Source organism: Peromyscus californicus, unplaced genomic scaffold (assembly GCF_007827085.1).
Source record: "Peromyscus californicus insignis strain IS unplaced genomic scaffold, ASM782708v3 Scaffold_10__1_contigs__length_136768540, whole genome shotgun sequence".
Taxonomy (NCBI): Eukaryota; Metazoa; Chordata; class Mammalia; order Rodentia; family Cricetidae; genus Peromyscus; species Peromyscus californicus.
This window is the reverse complement of record NW_026294391.1, coordinates 113,191,503-113,209,288: the sequence shown is the minus strand read 5'-3', so window position 1 is coordinate 113,209,288 and position 17,786 is coordinate 113,191,503. Positions and strand designations below refer to the sequence as shown.

The following is a 17,786-nucleotide window of genomic DNA, read 5'->3' as shown; positions in this document are numbered from 1 at the left end:
ACATGATCTTTCCTTTTATTGATTTGGTGTTTAATATTTTTAAAGGTCTCTTATTTATCACTTTCAAAATAAAAATAAGGATATTTTACACAACTGACTTGGTAGTCAAGAATCCTTCTAAAATCAGTGTAAAGAATTGTCTCTTAGTTGTTAAGGGCCACAGTAATAGACTACAACAGACTTTACCCATTTAAACAACAGAATCTGTGTTCTCATACTTCCAGAGCCCAGTATGCTAAGACACAATTGTTGCCTGGGTTTACTGCTTCTGAGGCCAATTGTCTTGATTTGTCAATGGGCATCTTTAACCTCTGTCTTCATAATACCTTTTCTGTAACTATTTATATCTAAATCTGTTCTTTTTTTTATAAAGGGAATATTTAATTGGGGGTGGCTTACAGTTTCAGAGGTTTAGTCAGTTATCATCATGATGAGACAGCGTGCTGGAGGAGCTAAGAGTTGTACATCTTGTTCTTCAGGCAGCACTGGGCATAGCTTGAGCAAATATAAGACCTATAAGCTCACCTCCACAGTGACATACTTCCTCCAACAAGGCCACACCTACCCAACAAGGCCATGCCTTTTCCATCATGGAAGTAGAGAGAGGAGGGTGATAGTCTCTGTGGATCTCTTAGGTTTATTCCCTAATATTTACACTTGAGTTTTATTTTTTTAATAAAATGGTAAAAGAAATTGTAGTATCTGGTGTTCAATGTGTGGTGAAATCACACAGTGGCAAAGCTGCCACTTCCCAATGTGACTCCGTGCCACCACGGGTGAAGCCACCTGCCAGTGCGGCAGCCTCCTGAGTCAGTCACTCATTGTTGGCACCACCCACCAGCTCTGCAGCCTCCTGAGACAGGCACCTGGTGCCCCTCCCACGCTGTGTCCTAGTCAAGTGGGCTTCTCCTGCCTGCTTTCCCCTACCACCTGCTTCCCAGGCCTCTCCCTCTCCATCCCTGCATAGCCCGCACAAGTACCTGCGCAGAGCAGAGCAAACCCACTGCTCCCCTTCCAGGTGCATTCTGAGTGGCCAGAACTAGTGCCAAGGCCAAGCAAAGCTAGTCCAGCTGCCTAGCTAATACCTCACAGCCACCGCCGTGGCCCCCACACAATGCTGCCCGTGCAGGGATCCTGCCTTTGCTGTTGCCACTGCCAGCCGTGCACTGCCTGGGTCCTCTGCCCAATGGTGTAGAGCACCAAGAGCTAGCTGTGCACCTCCCCAACCAAGTGCCACCAACACAGATGGTCACCCTCATGCATAGCTCCGCCTTCACTGCTGGTCAGCAGATCTGGTGAGAATCCTGGGAATTTTTTATATTTTTTTTATTTTATAATTAACTTAATTTCACATATCAGCCACGGATTCCCCCGTCCTCCCTCCTCCCACCCCCCAGCCCTCCCCCAATCCACCCCCCATTCCCACCTCCTCCAAGGCAAGGTCTCCCCTGGGGAGTCAGCCCAGTCTGGTAGACTCAGCCAAGGCAGGTCCAGTCTCCTCCTCCCTACACCAAGGCTGAGCAAAGTGTCCCAGCATAGGCCCCAGGCTCCAAAGAACCAGCCCATGCACCAAGGACAAGTCCCGGGTCCACTGCCTGGGGGCCTCCTAAACAGTTCAAGCTAATCAACTGTCTCACTTATCCAGAGGGCCCGGTCCAGTTCCATGCTACAAAATCAAAACTTCACAGAGAAGTAAGGGACTTAACTGATGTTATGACTCAAATGGACTTAATTGATATATACAGAACATTCCACCCTAACAAAAAAGAATGTACCTTCTTCTCAGCACCCCATGGAACCTCCTCTAAAATCAACCACATACTTGGCCACAAAGCAAATCTCAACAGATAAAAAAAAAAAATAGAATAACCTCCTGTGTTCTATCAGACCACCATGGTTTAAAGTTAGATTTCAACACCAAAAATTACAGAAAGCATTCAATCTCATGGAAGCGTAATAACGCTCAACTGAATCATCAATGGGTCAAAGAAGAAATAAAGAAAGAAATTAAAGACTTCCTAGAGATCAATGAAAATGAAGACACCACATATCCAAACTTATGGGACACTATGAAAGCAGTGCTAAGAGGGAAATTCATAGCACTAAAAGCCCACATAAATAAGTTGGAGAAATCTCACACTAGTGACTTAACAGCACATCTGAAAGCTCTAGAACAAGAAGAAGCAAAGTCACCCAGAAGGAATAGATGCCAGGAAATAATCAAATTGAGAGCTGAAATCAATAAAATAGAAACAAAGAGAACAATACAAAGAATCAATGAAGCAAAGAGTTGGTTCTTTGAGAAAATCAACAAGATAGACAAGCCCTTATCCAAACTAACCAAAAGGCAGAGAGAGAGAGAGAGAGAGAGAGAGAGAGAGAGAGAGAGAGAGAGAGAGAGAGAGAGAATCCAAATTAGCAAAATCAGAAATGAAAAGGGAGATATAACAGCTAACATTGAGGAAATCCAGAGAATCATCAGGTCATACTTCAAAAACCTCTACTCCACAAAACTGGAAAATCTAAATCTGTTCTTACAAGGTCATGATCCACTTTGTATTGCGGTTCACTAATGTCTTACCTGCAGTTACTATTGCTGTGATGAAACACCATGACCAAAAGCAACTTGGGGAGGAAAGGGTTTATTTGACTTACACTTTCACATCACTGTTCATTATGCAAGGAATTAGGACAGGAACTCAAACAGGGCAGGTGGCTAGATGCAGGAGTTGATGCAGAACCCATGGGGCGGGGGTGCTGCTTACTGGCTTGCACCTCACAGCTTGCTCAACCTGCTTTCTTATAGAACCCAGGACCACCAGCCCAGGGGCGGCACCACCTACAATGGCCTGCACCCTCCCCCATCAATCACTAATTAAGAAAATGCCTTACAGCAAGATCTTATGGAGGCATTTTCTCAACTGAGGTTTCTTCTTTTCGGATGACCTTAGCTTGTGGCAAGTGGACATAAAACTAACAAGGGCAGCTATAATCATCTCATTTTAGCATAATTTCCACTTTAAGGGCACTGTCTCTAGATACAGTCACCTTCTGAGAATAACAGGGGCTGGGACTTCAACATAAGAGATTTTGTTTTGGAGGAAGGAGGAGGAGGAGGAGGAGGGGTGCCATCCAGAAAAGTTCAGAGCACAAGACTTCTGAAAACACTCTTGACCTATCCATCACCAGAAAAAGCCAACGAGAAATCTTTTGCCTTTATTTTTCCATTTATTTAATGTGTGCTCCTGCAGATGTACAGGAATGACAGGACAGCTTGGGGGAGCCAGTTCTCTCTTTCCACTGTCTGGCTTCTGAAGACTGAACTCAGGCTGTAAGGCTTGGTGTCAACTGTCTTTATCCACTGAGCCATCTTGCCAGCCCTGAAATACTGTAACTCTAACCAGCCAGGTTCCTGCCTCCATCTAACTTCAAAGTGCCTCCTTCCCAACATTGACTGTTCCCATATATTAGAAAATCTAATGACATGTTAGAGACTTCTATTTTTCATCCACTGTCCATTGCTGTGGATATTGCTCTATATAAATAAAATGCTGACTGGCCAGTAGCCAGGCAGGGAGTATAGGCGGGACAAGCAGAGAAGAGAATTCTGGGAACAAGAAGGCTGAGTCAGGAGACGCTGCCAGTCACCACCATGAGTAGCAACATGTAAGATACTGGTAAGCCATGGGCCATGTGGGAAAGTATAGATTAATAGAAATGGGTTAATTTAAGATATAAGAGCTAGATAACAAGAAGCCTGCCATGGCCATACAGTTTGTAAGAAACATATGTCTCTGTGTGTTTACTTGGTTGGGTCTGAGCGGCTATAGGACTGGGGGTGAGAGAGATTTGTCCTGACCGTGGGCCAGGCAGGACTGGAGAAAACTCCAGCTACAAACACGTATGGGTGTTTTGGCTGTGTGCATGTCTATGCACCACATGTGTGCAGTGCTTACAGAGGCCACAAAAGGGTATCAGATCCCCTGGAACTGGAGTTACAGGGCGTTTTGAGTCACCATATGGGTGGTAGGAATTGAACCCTGCCTGGGCTTCTGGAAAAGAACTCAGTGCTCTTAATTGCTGAGCCATCTCTTTGCCCTGCTCATTTCAGTTTTTTTTTTTAAATAGGGTCTCTTGAGCATCTACTTCCCCTGCCTCTACCTCATGAGTGCTGAGATTGTAAGAGTGTGCCAACATGCCTGCAGTGCTGGGGTTGGAAGTCAGGGCTTTCTGTATGCTAGACAAGTACTCTATCAACTGAGCTACAGGCCCCAAACATTGCTATGTTTGGGTTGCCAAGGCTGGCCCTAACAATGGGAACATTCCAAGAGCTAATCTTTGAAAAACTCAGAAGCAAAGTCCTCATCATTCATCTCTTTGACTTATCCAGCTCAGCTCCTCCCGATATTCCCACAGTGAGGAGGCTTCCCGGGCTCCTCCAGCTTGGCAGGAGTTCCTAAGGTGCTTATTTGGACATTGGTCTGGCTGGCATCCACCTACCAGATGTCTGGTTGAGGCAATTAGAGAAAATCTGGTGGGACTGGCACTGAAAGTACGTGTGGGTTCCTTCCTGGAAGGCTGATAAACTGTGTACTGTAACCCTCCTACTGTGGGTTGATTGCCAGTTAAGGAGCAATGGCCATCCCTGTGTTTTTGTTAGTGTATACTCTGCCCTGAAGGCCAGCAGTGGCAAGACTCAGTTCTGGGGATCTTATCAGATGAGCATGGTAGAAGCTGGAACCTGATTTCCTTCCCTGTCACTGCCTCAGTTTGTCTTTTCTGGTGGCCCTTGCTTCATTGCCCTTAATTTTCTCCTTCGAAAGAAGAGAGGCTGGAAGTAGGACAGGTTGATGGTGGAGTTTTGTAAGAGCTGAAACCGATGCCAGGCACACAGGCACGCACCAGCACTTGGGAGGCAGAGGGAGGTGAGGGAACTGCTGCAAGTTCGAGGCCGGGACCTGCTTTGTAGCCTGGGCTGTGTAGCACAACCCTGTCTCCAGAATAATGAATGTCATGGATGACTAAACAACCAAACTAGAGGGGAAGATGAGGAGAAGCAGCAGCAGACGAACTAGACGAGGTGTGTGCAGGAGGAGTTTGCTAGTCAAGGGCTTGTGCTCAGAGTGGAGGGGCCCACAAGAGTCCCGTGACCTATACCACATTGTCCTTATTCATTCCTCTCTTGTTAGATACTTGAATTTTTTAACCATGTATTTTTTCAGCCATAAGGAATGAAGTTGTGTTATTTGTAGGAAAATGGATGCAACCAGAGCTAACATATTCACGGTTTAAGCCAGTTGCAGAAAGATAAATACTGTATGTTTTCCCACATTTGTGGTTCCTAGACTATATATATCTATATCTATATATCTATATCTATATCTATATCTATATCTATATCTATATCTATATCTATATCTATATCTATATCTATATAAATATGACATGGAAGTAGGAGTGAAACTGCCTAGGGGAAGCCCTGGTGACAGTCAGAGGAAGAATTTTCTTCCAGGAAGATTTCCCACCTGACAACTTGTCAGACTGCCTCACAGGACAAAACCAAGACAATGGTGTGTCAATGATAGGTTGAGACTAGACCCTGAGCAGACTGCTTATTTATGCACATGTCTTGCCCCCTATTTAAACCTAAATCTCACGTCAGTACTCTGAAGACAGACTTGAGGATCACGGGGCCCTTTGTTTATTCCTCTTCATATGGCCACAATGAGTCAATCTCTTGTTTCTGCTTTTTACTAATACTTGTCTAGATTTAAAATATTTTACATTGAGTTATTGCATTATTTAAAATGTACTACTGTTTCACCTGTTGTATGTGTGTGTGCTGCATGCACGCCTAGTATCCTCAGAGGTTAAAAGAGGATATTGACTTCCATGGAATTAGAGTTATGGATGGTTGTGAACCACCATGCAGGCACTAGGAACTGAACCTAGATCCTCTGCAAGAACAATACATGCTCTTAAACTCTGATCCATTGCACTAGTCCATTTTTAATATTTGTCAAGTGTATGTATGAGAGAGAGAGAGAGAGAGAGAGAGAGAGAGAGAGAGAGAGAGAGCGTTCATGTGATACGGCATGTGTATGGAGGTCAGAGGACAACCATGGGTACCAGTCCTCACCTTCCTCTCTTGTTGTTCACCACTATATATACCACTATATATATATTAGGTGTGCTATCCCTTGAGCTTCCAGGGATGCTAATGTCTCTACCTCTCAACTCACAGTAGGAGTGCAGTGATAACAGTTGTATACACTACTGTGTCCAGCTATAATTTGGTTCTTGTTAACTGAACTCAGGTTCTCACCTTTGAGTGGCAAGTAGTTTCCTCACTGAGCCATTTCCTAACTGCCCCTTGCATGTCCCTGTCAATTGGCAGGTTGGGGATGGGTAGTTGTGCTGGCTAGTTTTATGTTAACTTGACATAAGATGGAAGAGGGAACCTCAGTTGAGAAAATGCCTTCACTAGATCACCCTGTGGGCAAGCCTATGGTGCATTTTCCTGAATGATGATTAATCTAACTGTGGGTGTTGCTACCCCGGGATGATTTTCCTGGATACTAGAAAAAAGCAGGTTGAGCAAGTTATGAGGAACAAACCAGTAAGCAGCACTCCTCTATGGCCTCTGCTTCAGCTCCTGCCTCCAGGTTCCTGCCTTGAGTTCCTGCCCTGACTTCCCTCAGTGATGGACTGTCTTATGAAACAGTAAGTTAAAATAAACCTTTCATCCCCAAGTTGCTTTTTATCATGATGTTTTTTCATAGCAATAGAAACCCAAACTAAGACAATAGCTAAGCCTATTCTGTTGGGGGTGTTACAGCCCATACTTAACCCTAAAATTTCCAGTAGCAAAAGCACTTTTGTGCAGTGGTACCAAAGCTGGGGTCCCTCAAGTCAGTCCTAGATCCCATTGGCTGCACCATCTTCATTGACACATTAGCATTCAGATAAGACAACCTTGGTGAAAGTCACTTATGAATGAAATACAGCTGCTTGGTTTGGTTAGTCCCCTGAGATATACATGAGAGCTTCACTACTTCAAAATACCCGCCTATGCAACTGAACTCTGTCCTAATCAAGATTTGTGCTAATATCTTGTATATCAATGTTCAGAATTATCCCTTGCTCAGAATTGGCCCAGTCCATGCTCTTCTTTCTTAAAACTGTAAAACTGATGAAGCCACTAAGGAAATCAGTATGGAGTGTTCTCAAAAAATTAAAACTAGGACTACCATGTGACCCAGCTATACCACTCCTGGGCATATACCCAAAGAACTCTAAATCCTATCACTGAGATACTTGCAAATCCATGTGTAACATGAATCTCAAAAGGTCTTATTAATAAAAACAAACCTGGAGCCAGGTATTGGGGTGAATGCTGGAAGATCAGAGAAGCAGAACAAGCCACAGCCACCTCACCTTGCCATTTCCTCAGCTGATCCTGTTTCCTCAGACTGGAAGCCTCTGAGTCCTCATCCAGATGAATCTCAGCTGAACTGTGCTGCTCAAAAGCCTAAAAGCTTAACCAGCTCTAGTTCCTGATTTTCATGCCTTATATACCTTTCCGCTTTCTGCCATCACTTCCTGGGATTAAAGGCTCTTGTTACCTTGCCTGGCTGTTTCCAGTGTGGCTTTGAACTCACAGAGATCCAGGTGGATCTCTGCCTCTGGAATGCTAGGATTAAAGGCATGTGCACCACCATTTTCTGGCCTCTATATCTAGTGGCTGTTCTGTTCTCTGACCTCACACAAGTTTATTAGGGTACACAATATTTTGGGGAACATAATATCACCATATCCATGTTTATTGTTTCACACTATTCACAATAGCCAAGGTGTGGATCTAGCTGAAATGTCCATCAGCAGATGAATGGACAAAGAAAAATGTCCATAAACATGGCGGAGTTCTATTATTTATAAAGAAAAATGAAAGCATGATATTTGCAGGAAAATGTCAGTGTGTGTATGTGTATGTGTGTGTATACGTGTACATGCATGTTATAGTATGCATGCAGGTACACACTCCCATGTGAGGAAACTAGAGTGAGAGGTTAGGGCTCTTGCTCTATTACCCTCTACCTTATTCCCTGGAAACAGGGTCTCTCACTGAAGCTGGAGCTATGCTGGTAGCCAGCAAGACCCAGGAATCCTTCTGACTCCATTCTACCTCCCATAGTGCTGGAATTACAGACACGTATGCAACCATATCCAGCTTTTTAATCTGAGTTCTGGAATTTGATCTCAGCTCCCTTTGCTTGCACAGTAAGCGCCTTTACCCACTGAGCCATCTCCCCAAGCCAGTAGTCTTTGTTTTTACAGAAGTAATGTGTTGCATTGCAATATTATGACATTTGGTTCTTCCCCTTTCCACATATGTGCCACATTTAACTTTTCATTTTTTTTCTCATGGTAAGTTGTTTGTTGTAAGATAATTTACAAACCCCTTGCTGTCTTTGTATCTCAGTGGACTACATTTCTTCTGAGAAAGACAGCAGTCAGTCAAAATCAGTTTGCTAAGTTTTCCTTCTTTGCCTCTTGTGTAAAGATGCAACTTGATTTTCATGAATTCTGAGCAGCAGCCCCAGAGAAGATTTCAATCAACTCCTTCACGATGATAGCTGTGCTGGTGAGGTTGAACATCAACATCAATTTGTTAAGTATATCAGAGGCATTCTTGCTGCTGTTATCCATCGCTGTCATCCTAGCACCGCGCTCACTGGTGGCAGACTTCTTCAGGTAGATTAGATTTCTGGTAATTCTGCAGCACATCAGCAACAATGTCATCATAAATGCTTCCAGCAGTTGTAATGGTATTGAGAGGTAAAGGGGCATCTCTTTTGTCTTATAGGAGATAGCAGACTTGAACTGATTAAAAATGATAGAGCTTTCATCAAACTCATATCCAGACTTTAACAATCCAGGGCCAATGATTTACTCCTCTCCAAAAGTAAGGGCTTCCATTCCAAGTCTTTGAATGACACCAAAACCTGGTCAGAGTGAGTCCCTTAAAATATGCCCCTGATTTTTTTGCCAATCCTAGCAAGTATAACTTCTTTTCCTGCTGCTGTAAGGATAGTCACCAAGAAATGAAGAGTCCCACGAAGCCCTCGACCTGAGGATGTACTAATAAGAAGGTGTATGTTTCTTTTTGTGCCCAGACCCCTTTCTATCAGCCTTCTCATGTAGAGTCAAGGAGCCTGTTCCATACACCCGAGCTGGCTTTTCCTGCTGACCATGGGTATCCTTCCCAGCTGGCACCACCTACATAAACTTGGCCATTTTCTGGATATTTCTAATGGACTTCAGTATTCTGGTAATATCTCTCAAAATTGGCATGTTTCAAACTTGGATCTGTTGCAGCTACAAGGTACAAGCCAAAAACCCAGCAATGCTGGCAGATGGGCCTTATCGCACATGCGTGGAAGCTCCCACTTCACTAGCCCTGTTAGCTGGTGTGTTTAACTTGTAATTTTTTAGCTCTTTCCATGTTTCTAAATAAAATACATACATAGTTATTTTTTCATTCACTAACATGGGTCTAGTTTCATCTAATAGTAGATAAGGTTTTATTCTACTTACAACTCCTTCCATTGCACAATAGAGTTATACCACAATGTAAAGCTGTCATCTTTGAGATAATGGAAACACATTCACTACTGACCCAAAGAGTATGCTATCATTACATTTTCCTTAGTATTCCATGACATTTTTAAAGGGAACTTGTGATTAGGTAATCCTTTTTTATTTCCTTTGCATAGTGTAACCAAATCTTCTAATATCTTCTAATCATCTTGTCTCAGCAACACATGATCACACGGTTCCAAAGCCCTTTCGACCCAGATTAGTGGGCATAGTCAGAAAAACTGCCCAGGAGCATGATATTGGAATACAGTGTGAAGGATGCTCTATTAGTTTTCTGTGGCTTCCCTAGCAGAGTACTATACTATGAACTTTGGATCTTAAAAAACAAAATATTTTTACAGATTTATTTTATGTGTATGAGTGTTTTTCTTGCATGTGTGTATGTGTACCACATGTATGCAGTACCTGTAGAGGCCAAAAGAAGCCATAGATCCCATGGAACTAGAGTTAGAAAGAGTTGTGAGCCAGCATGTGGGTGCTGAGGACCAAACCCAGGTCCTCTGTAAGTTAGTGCTCTGAACTAGTGATCCATTTGGCCAGCTCAAGAAAATCAATTTATTATCTTACTGTTCCATGGGTGAAAAATAAATTTGCAGACAGTGTGACTTGGATGGCTTCTATGCTTTGAGTGTCATAAGGTCTAAGACATGGTAGCTGCATTTATTTCTGGGGCTTGGGGATGGATTTGCTTTCATGCCTGTTCAGTTGTTCACCAAATTCACTGCCTTTCCTTTGTAGGACAGAGGTCCTCATTTCCTCCCTGGCTGCCAGCCAGAGGCCAATCTTTGCTCCTGGAGTCCACCCGCATTCCTTCTCATAATTTTCATGTCACGTCACCCTTCAGCAAAAGTAGATATAATGGCTGTGAGTTGCTCTCACGTTTCACGTCTCTGACATTTCCTTTTTTCTCCTTTTTCTGAAGCTCTCTAACTACAGCCAAGAAAAAATGGTCTGATTGGAATTGACCTTCTCAGATCACTCAGGATCAGCCTCCCTATCTTGAGGCCTATAAGCTGTGAAATTTCTGAAAGTCCTCCTTGCTACACAGAAGACATCATTTTCTGCTTTATTTTCTTGAGACCCTTGAAACAGAGTTTCTCATTGAACCGATACACAATAGCATGTTCACAGAATCCAAAGAGCATGGCCTGAATATCTTTGGTGGCCATTCTACCTACAAAAGATGCATTCAAGACAATGAGAGAAAGCATGTTCTGGCCACAAGTCTGGCAGGATGAGACAACATGGATTTCCAGTCAGTTCACAATCGTGGTGGTGTGAATGAAAATTGGATTGAAGTGGCAGGCACCAGGCCAGGTAATAATAGATGCTCACTGTCCTAGCTCTCCTGTTTGTCTGGGTTTATGTGTCTCTTGCTTTCCTTTGGGTACACTATATCAGAATGTTGCATTGCAGCCTTGTCATAAGCCGGTTGAAAGTGTGTGTCCTTCCAATCTGAACTCCTTCTGTTAGGTCCTATTCTCCAACACAGCCTGCTTAGCTGCCAGCTTTCAGCTTTTTCCCTTTACAATCAGCTCACTGCTCATTCATTGCACAGGCAAGGAGGAATCTTTGCAACTGGAGGGTTTGCCATCTGGATGGCCATATGTAATCCCATAAATCCTACTCTCATTGTCCCACGACACTGCTTTCTTCATGTCATTATGCTGTTCAATGGATCCTGGTGCCTCTCCTTTGACTCTGGAACTCAAATCTCCCTCCCCCCCCCCTCTGTGTGTGTGTGTGTGTGTGTGTGTGTGTGTGTGTGTGTGTGTGTGTGTGTGTGTGCCTGTAGGCACATGGGCAGACATGCACATGCATGTGCATGTGCATGTGCCTGTGCATATGGCAGCCAGAGGAAGACATCATTTTCTGCTTTATTTTCTTGAGACCCTTGAAACAGAGTTTCTCATTGAACCGAGAGCTCACTGTTCTTTTATCTAGGATGGTAGACAGTAAGCCACAGTGATCTTCCTGTCTCCTTCTCACACTCAGCCCTGGGGTGGCAGGTGCTCACACAGACACCTGGCATTTTACCTAGATGCTGAGTCAGATTTTCTTGTTTACACAACAGAAGTTCTTACACAGAGCCATCCTCTCAAATCAAATTTTTTCCTTCCTCCCTTTCTTTCTTTCTTTCTTTCTTTCTTTCTTTCTTTCTTTCTTTCTTTCTTTCTTTCTTTCTTTCTCTCTTTCTTTCTTCCTTCTTTCCTTCCTTCCTTTCTTTCTATCTAGCATTTTTTGAGTTTTTGTTGTGTTTCTTTGCTTTTTGAGACAGGGTCTCACTCTATAGCTGTGTCTGACCTGAAACTCACTATGTAGACTAGGCTGGCCTCAAACTCACCTGAGATCATTGACTTCTGAGTGATGGGATTAAAGGCTCTGGGGCCACTACACCCAGTATCAAACCAAATTCCTAAGCCCACACCAAAAAGGCCAAGTGAGAACCCACCAGGCCATGCCAACCTTCTCACATATTCTGTCCTAGGCAATTGCCAATTTTCTTCGCCTTTCTGCCCACCATACAGAGTCTACTCCCTATGTCTTGCTAGTTTCTTCCTCCTTTGTCAATCAAAATGTCCCCTTCTCTTTCATTTTGCATGTACAAACTATCTAGCTTTTCAGTTAGAACACAAATCACAGCCTTCATGAGTCTTTCCTTGGGATTCCCACTCACAGTGATTCTTTGTTCCACTTTATTTCTTTTTCGATGCTTATAAAAACCTTTCTATTTATAAGACAAGGTCTTTCTATGTGCCAGGCTAGCTTTGAACTCATCATCCTCCTGCCGTAGCCTCTTGAGTGGTGGGATTGCAGGTGCGTGCCTCCACAGCATAGCACTGTCCCAACTTCCTGTCTTCCCAGAGCTTAAGGTGCAAGTCTTTAATGTAGTAGTAACTTCTATTCATTTCATCTTAATTATGAATGTTCTTTTAGTTGAATAACAGCACCACTCTCATCTTTCCAACTGCATTAGAAGCTATTTGAGAACAGGCCACATGTCCTGTTAGATATTTGATATGCTTTTCAACTTCTATCCACATGTCAAACATTCTATTTCCAAACTAGAGAAGAAGATGCATTCATAGTTCTGTTCCACCCACAAGTCAGTCATCTGAGCTGAAGAGGAAGGGGAACTTTCCCATGCTATCATTTTGGGGTAGGGTTATGAAATATATATCTGTGGCTCAGAAATTTTTACCAATCCCTTCATATATATCTCTAAGCCAATGAATGTATGTACTTATCCTAATGTTTTCTAGCTTTCCCCACAGGCCAAACGTTTGTCATGTGGCCAAACATGCAGATGATTTATGAGCAGTGGTGGAGTTTCACCGAACGCTTGCATACTCTTCACCCAGCAATGAAAGGAGAAGAGACCTACCCTTTGAAGACTCTGCCAAACTCTTCCCTAAGATGCTTTGCAAATGAGAAACTGAATTTATTACACAACTCATTCTGTTGAAAGAGCATAGTCAGTTCGGGTCCAAATCATGATCTCCTTAAGATTCTAACTAGAGGGCTTTGGAGACTCAAAAACCTGAGTCTTCCTTTAATTCTAAGCAGAAAAACCATTACTGGAAATGCTGACAGTTGATAAGTTTGAGACATATGGTCCTATTCTATTTCTCCAAAATGAGAATGGTGGTTTTAGCAGTAAATTGATAGTGTAAGTAAATCTAGCACTTGAAAGAATTGAATTAAATTCCCCCCCATCTTTAGTGTGAACACCAGACAGAATTTATCCTTCTGGGAAAGACAGGTAATGGAATTCCTCCATGGCAAATGGCTGTTGCACTGGACCAGCTCCTGCTGAAAAGGCAGGAATGATGTCCATGCAAGATAGCCTGTAGTCAACAATAGATAAAGACTGTCCAATTCTCAGTGGGGAATATATCACAAAGGACACTAACATGTCAGCTTCCTAGGAGCACTGAGTATCCATCCCCCGTGAGCTTGAACACAATAGTCCATAGGTTCCACAGCAAAAGGGAAAGGCCTCAGTCTCACTGATTGGTGAATAGTATTGCACTTGAAGCCACAGAGTGGAGGTAAAGGAATGTCAAAATGGAACATACAGCATTTACTTAAAAACATTTCCAAACAATGCTACTGTTTAGTAGACTAACAATTGACTGAGAGCTCTAGAAGCCTGGCTGGTAATTTGAATTTGTCTTCTAACACTTTTTTTCCTAACAAGAAAAGTTCACACAGAAATTCTTTAAGCAATATGCAGTACAGGGCACAGCCCTGGAAATCCAGTGTGCTATTCAGCATCGTGGCTTTCAGGTGGAAAATATTTGTAAACAATTTCAGAAACTCATAAGTGAAAGTGCTTCCAGCTAAGGATGGCTTGAAATGGATGGGATTTTATGAAGCAGAGGCAAGGTAGATGGAAAGGTGATTACAGCTCTGCATCTAGACAAAGTTATGAAGGAGAGCAAATTAGTCCCATCATGTACTCTTCGCCTCTTCCCTTCCTCCAACTCATGTCTATAATGCAGATATGCAAAGTTGGCTGCATCCTCCAACTTCTGTGTTTGCATCCAGGACCTTCCCTCTGCTGGAAATAACCATGCTCCTTGCTTCCTGTCCGCTTTAGAGAGTCTTCCCTTTCCGTTCATACTCAATGGCCATCTCCTCTATGAACATTCTCAGTGAAAGGTTTTTGAATGGGGATTCAAGAGGGACAATGAGACAGATTGTTATGGGATATGTTTAACAGAAGAGTTATCAGCGTTGTGGACAGATAGACAACTTGGTGGGGCCTCTGAAGAGAGTCCAGGCTTCAGCATCAGTGACAACATGGCGGGGTGTCTGAAGAGAGGGATCAGAGCCCACATGGGAGAAGTGAGGTCTCTTCTTTTTTTTTTTTTTTTTTTTTTTTTTGGTTTTTCGAGACAGGGTTTCTCTGTGTAGCTTTGCACCTGTCCTGGAACTCACTTGGTAGCCCAGGCTGGCCTCGAACTCACAGAGATCCACCTGGCTCTGCCTCCCGAGTGCTGGGATTAAAGGCGTGCGCCACCACCGCCCGGCCGTGAGGTCTCTTCTTAAACCTTTCTGAGAGTGGGGATGATTTTATAGCATGAGCCATTAGCATTGAAAGTTATTTTTATTTGCCCTTGTTCACCTATAATATCCAGAGCCCCATCTCATTCCAACCCCAGCTGAAACCAACTTCCTTTAGACTCCCGCTGGAAATACTTTATTGTCCATAATTACACCCTGTTCTCTTGGATCACATTTGTGTATGTTTATTTCTACACCAGAGCTATATGTTTCCTGATAACAGGAGCATGCATTTTTATTTCCTCTGTATCTCTATCTCCTAGCTCAGGGAACAACACACAATGGTTATCCAACAAGTCTTCGCTAAGTGAAAGAAATAATTCAATGCATTAAGTTCAAGGAACAAAATGAGTGTGATGAGTGCTTCAGCTGTGTGCCTGAAGGCAATTACTTTATAATTTTAGTCATCTTACTGATAAATTCCAGCCCAGCAGCCACATACTTGATTTGCCCTTTAGAATAGTATGCTTACCTCTATTTTGACTACCATGATTTATTCTTTCTGTCTTTCTTTTTAAGAAATACCAGTTTTGCCAGGTGTCGGTATACGTATTTAATCCCAGCATTTAGGAGGCAAAGGCAGGCAGATCTCTGAGTTTGTTACCAGTCTGGTCTACAGAGCAAGTTCCAGGACAGCAAGAAAGAAAGACAGAAAGAGAGAGAGAGAGAGAGAGAGAGAGAGAGAGAGAGAGAGAGAGAGAGAGAGAGAGAGAGAGAGGAAGGAAGGAAGGAAGGAAGGAAGGAAGGAAAGAAGGAAGGAAGGAAGGAAGGAAGGAAGGAAGGAAGGAAGGAAGGAAGGAAGGAAGGAAGGAAGGAAGGAAGGAACCAGTTCTTTAAATGGAAGCCTCTGCTTTATTTTATTTATTAATACCATGCGGGGGGGCCGGCATGCCTGTCACATGCTTGTGGAGGCCAGGTGACAACTAGGCTCATGATTTTCTGCTTTACAACACACACACACACACACACACACACACACACACACACACACACACACACACATTCTCTTTCTCTGATGACTACCAGTTTCTTTGTTTTTGTGGGGGATGCATGGTTTTGTTGTTTTGGTGTGTGTGTGTGTGTGTGTGTGTGTGTGTGTGTGTGTGTGTGTGTGTGTGTACACAGAACTCCGGTCCAGGGGCAAACATCAACTGAGCTGTCTCCCCAGCTTTGACTACCAGTTTCTTTCTTTTCTTTTCTTTGTTTCTGTTTCTCACTCTTTATTTCTTTGTCTTTCCTCCCTTCCTTTCTGGTGTGTGTCTGTGTTATACGGTGCTGTGTGTGTTTGTGTGGTGTTGTGTATGTGGGTAGTATGTGCCTGTGTACATGTAGAGCCCGATGTGGACTTCAGATGTCTCTCCTTAATCACCCTCTGCTTTTAGTCTGGGGACAAGTTCTCCTGGTGAACCTGTAACTTGTGATTCTGCGAGGCTGGCTGGCCAAGGAGCTTTGGGGATCTGTCTCCCTCCCCTGAACCCCTCCAATTCTGGGATTACAGGCATGTGTTTCATTCTTGGCTTTTTTTTTTTTTAATTTATTTTAATTTATTTTGCAATACAATTCAGTTCTACATATCAGTCACGGATTCCCTTGTTCTCCCCCCTCCCGTCCCCCTCACCTTCCCCCCAACGCCCCCCCCCCATTCCCATCTCCTCCAGGGTAAAGCCTTCCCCACAGACTGAGGTCAACCTGGTAGACTCAGTCCAGGTAGGTCTAGTACCCTCCTCCCAGGCCAAGCCAAACAATCCTGCATAGGCCCCAGGTTTCAAACAGCCAACTCATGCAATGAGCACAAGATCTGGTCCCACTGCCTGGATGCCTCCCAAACAGATCAAGCCAATCAACTGTCTCACCCATTCAGAGGGCCTGATCCAGTGGGGACCCCTCAGCCATTGGTTCATAGTTCATGTGTTTCCATTCATTTGGCTATTTGTCCCTGTGCTTTATCCAACCTTGGTCTCAACAATTCTCGCTCATATAAACCCTCCTCATTCTCGTTGATTGGACTCCCAGAGATCCACCCAGGGCCTAGCCATGGATCTCTGCATCCAGATCCCTCAGTAGTTGGATGGGGTTTCTAGTACAACAATTAGGGTGTTTGGTCATCCCATCACCAGAGTAGGTCAGTTCGGGCTGTCTCTCGACCATTGCCAGCAGTCTGTTGTGTGGGTATCTTTGTGGATTTCTGTGGGCCTCTCTAGCACTTTGCTTCTTCCTGTTCTCATGTGGTCTTCATTTACCATGGTCTCCTATTCCTTGTTCTCCCTCTCTGTTGTTGATCCAGCTGGGATCTCCCGCTCCCCCAAGCTCTCTTTCCCTCGACCCTCGCCTTCCACACCATAAGAGCACTTGTTCAGCTATGTTCATATCAGCATTGTTTGTAATAGCCAGAACATGGAAACAACCTAGATGCCCTTCAACTGAAGAATGGATAAACAAAATGTGGTACATATACACAATGGAATACTACTCAGCAGAAAAAAACAATGGCATCATGAGGTTTGCAGACAAATGGATGGATCTAGAAAAAATCATCCTGAGTGAGGTAACCCAGACTCAGAAAGACAAACATGGTATGTACTCACTCATAGCAGGATACTAGACATGAAACAAGGATGAATTGTCTGCTACTCACATCACCAGGGAGGCTACCCGGAAAACAGGACCCCAAGAAAGACACAGGGATCGCCCAATGACAGAGAAATGGAATGAGATCTACATGAACAGCCTGGACATGAGTGGGGGTCATTCTTGGCTTTTTATGTTGGGCATTTTGTGGGGGTCCTTTTGTGTGGGTTCTGCGGATTTGAACTTGGCTCCTTGTGCTTGCTGGATCAGACACTTCACTGACTGAACGAACAACCTCCCTACCCCAAGACTTTAAAGGCAGGTAAATGGCAAATGTGAGTTTTCTTTGGATGCTTTACACAGTGGGCACTCAATAAGCGTATGTTGAGTTAATACCTTCTGTATAGCTCTTCACAGTTGACAAAGCGTCTTAAAGTATTCCAGTGGAGCAAGCAAAGCAAGTGTTATTCCTTCAGCCCATCCTCTTC

At 43.6% G+C, this 17,786-nt stretch overlaps 1 pseudogene; it reads right to left on the bottom strand.

Moving 5' to 3' along the window:
• Positions 1–8,577: 8,577 nt before the first annotated feature.
• LOC128117653 (ATP synthase subunit gamma, mitochondrial-like) lies at positions 8,578–9,387 on the bottom strand (annotated as a pseudogene).
• Positions 9,388–17,786: the final 8,399 nt, after the last annotated feature.